This window comes from Chlorocebus sabaeus, chromosome 18 (genome assembly GCF_047675955.1).
Source record: "Chlorocebus sabaeus isolate Y175 chromosome 18, mChlSab1.0.hap1, whole genome shotgun sequence".
NCBI lineage: Eukaryota > Metazoa > Chordata > Mammalia > Primates > Cercopithecidae > Chlorocebus > Chlorocebus sabaeus.
Window position 1 is genome coordinate 64,512,217 of NC_132921.1, and position 3,513 is coordinate 64,515,729.

Sequence of the window (3,513 nt, forward strand, 5' to 3'; positions counted from 1 at the left end):
CCAAAGTCACTTCCACATCTTTGGGTATCTTTTCAGCAATGCTCCACTGCCAGTACCAATTTACCATATGAGTCCGTTTTCACATTGCTGATAAAGACATACCCAAGACTGGGCAATTTACAAAACAAAGAGGTTTACTTGGACTTACAGTTCCATGTGGCTGGGGAAGCCTCACAATCATGGCAGAAGGCAAGGAGGAGCAAGTCTCGTCTTACACAGATGGCAGCAGGCAAAGAGAGAATGAGGAAGACACAAAAGCGGAAGCCTCTGATAAAACCATCATATCTCATGAGACTTATTCACTACCATGAGAACAGTATGGGGGAACACACCCCCATGATTCACTTATCTCCCACCAGGTCCCTCCCACAACACATGGGAATTATGGGAGTACAGTTCAAGATGAGACATGGGTAGGAACACAGAGCCAAACCGTATCAGCTAGTATAAATTGAAGCTGATTCTAAGATGTATATGATAAACCCAAAAGTAGCCATTAAAAAAAAAAAATAGTGAAATGATTATTGTAAAATTAATATACTACATGCTATGGACTGAATTGTGTTTCCCTTTCAAAACATGTATATGTTGAAGCCCTAACCTCCAATGTGACTGTATGTGGGGATAGAATCTTTAGGAGGGACTTAACATTAAATGAAGTCACAATGCCAAGGCCCTAATTTGGTAGAACTCTGGCCTTATAAGAAGAAATGATTTCTCTTCCTGTCTGTCTTTGGACACAGTGATAAGGCAGCTATCTTCAAGCCACAAAGAGAACCCTCAACAGAACCTAACCACGCTGGCACCATGATTTCAGACTTCCTGTCTCCAGAACTGTGAGAAAATAAATTTGTTGTTTAAGCCACCTAGTCTACGCTATTTTGTAATGACAGCCCGAGCTGACTAATACTCCTGCAAAAGAAAGCCATAAAGGAGGAATAGAAGATGAAAAGAAGCATGAGATAGATGGAAAACAAAAAGTAAGATGGCAAACATATATCCAATTTATCAATAATATTAAATGTGAATGGTTTAAATAATCCAATCAAAAGGCAGAGGTGTATCAAGCTTGATTTTTAAAAAACAAATCCAAGTATATGTTGTCTATAGAAGAGACACTTTACATTCAAAGACACAAATAGATTAAAAGAATGGAAAAGGATACATTATGTAAACAGCAACCACAGGAAATCTGATACTAATATCAGACAAAATAGACTTTAAAACAAAAAAAGTGTTGTTAAAGAGGAAACTTTTTGGCTTCAGGAAGATATAACAATTAGAAACATATGCACCTAAAAATTGAAAATCAAAATACAAAAGCAAAAACTGACAGAAACAAAGAGAGAAATAGACAATTCAACAATAATAGTTGGAGACGTCAATACCCCCTTTTCAATAATGAAGAGAACAACTAGCATAAGATGAAAACATAATAGAAGACTCAAGCAGCACTATAAACCAACTAGATTTAACAGACATCTACAGAACACTCCATCTAACAACAATAATATACATTCTTCTTAAACAGACATGGAACATTTTTCAGGATATGTAAGGCTATAACACTTCAACACATTTACAAGGATGGAAATAATACAAACAAAATATGTTTCTCTGCTTACAATGCAATAAAATGTGAAAGTAATGAGAAAATTTGGGAAACTCACAAATATGTGGAAATTAAACAATACACTCCTAGATAACCGATGGGCTATAGAAGAAATCAAAAGAAATTCAGAAAGTACTTTGAGATGAGTAAAAGTCAATGTACAATATACCAAAAGTTATGGGATCCAGTTGAAAAAGTGCTTAGAGGCAAATTTGTAGCTACAAATGACTACATTAAGAAAACTAAAAGATCTAAAATCAATAACACAATATTTCACCTTAAGACACTGGAAAGGAGGAAAACACCAAACCTAAAGTAAGCAGGAAGAAGAAAATAATAAAGATTACAGTGGAAATGAATAGAATGAAATCAAGAACAGAACTGCAATAGAAAAAAAAGCAATATAACACAAAGTTGGTTTTTTGAAGCAATAAACCACATTGACAAATCACTAGCTGGTTTGACTAAGGAAAAAAAGTATACTAGAATGGAGAATATACTAAAATCATAAAAGAAAGGGGGAACATTATTACTGACCTTCCAGAAATAAAATGGATTATAAAGGAATACTATGAACAATTATATATTAACAAATTAGAAAATAGATGTAATGGAAAAATTTCTGGAAAGACAAACTACTGGAATCAACTCAAGAGAAATAGACAATCTGAATTTATCTATAACAAGTGAAGAGATTGAATCAGTAATCAAAAAAACTACCCACAAGGAAAAGCCCAGACCTAAATGGCTTCACCACTCAATTCTACCATACATTTGAGGAATTGATGCCAGTTCTTCAAACTCTTCCCAAAAATAGAAAGGAAAATTTTCCAGCTCATTCTTTGCGTTCGGTAATACCCTGATAACCAAAACCAGATGAAGACATCACAAGAAAACTACAGACCAATATTTCTTATGAATATGGATGCAAAAATCCTCAATAAAATCCCAGCAAAATAAATCCAGCAACATATAAAAGGAACTCAGGGCTCAGAATGGGAAGGTAACAGGCATCGCTCAGAAACATGAAAAAACAAGCTACATTAATAACCCATAGATGTGTGGGGAAAAGATGATGATAAAAATATACAATAGACTGCCTAAGGCCTAGGAGGAAAAGCTGGGGAGAGTTTCCTTGGAAAATTAAAATCATTCAAAAGTATCATGGAGGCCAGGCTTGGTGGCTCATGCCTGTAACCCCAACACTTTGGGAGACCAAGGCAGGAGGATTGCTTGAGTTCAGAAGTTCGAGACTGGCCTGGGCAACATAGCGAGACCTCATCTGTACTAAAATTTTTTAAAAATTAGCCAGACATGGTGGTGCACACCTATAGTCCCAGCTACTTGGGAGGCTATGGTGGTAGGATCACTTGGGCCCAGGAGATCAATGCTGCAGGGAGCTAGAGACAGATCCTATCTCACAAAAAAAAAAAAAAAAAAAAAAAAAAAAAAGAGCATGCATACATGTATATGTGGGTATTTAAAAAGCCACATGTTTGCCCAGGCAAGATGAAAGCTCAGGAAAGACTTGAGAAGACCATAAATTTTCACCTCAGGCTAATCCCTAGGCTTAGAACAAGCCTAGTTAAACGCTGAAGGAGGGCCCTAACACAGAGTCAACCTACAGACGGGGAGAGGGCTATTGTTTTTTTAGTTCCTGGTACTCCAGGAAATTTGTCAAAACATCAGCTGAACACTAGTTAAGGAAGAGACTTCAGTGACCATATACAACAAGGAGTAGTCTTTGCAAAAATAGTTTGGGAAATCACTAACTGAGTAGACTACTACAGCCTTAACACACACACACACACACACACACACACACACACACACACAGAGCAAACTTTAGGGAGGAGATTCTCAGAGTTGTCACATTATAGTATTATACTATTCAAACGTTC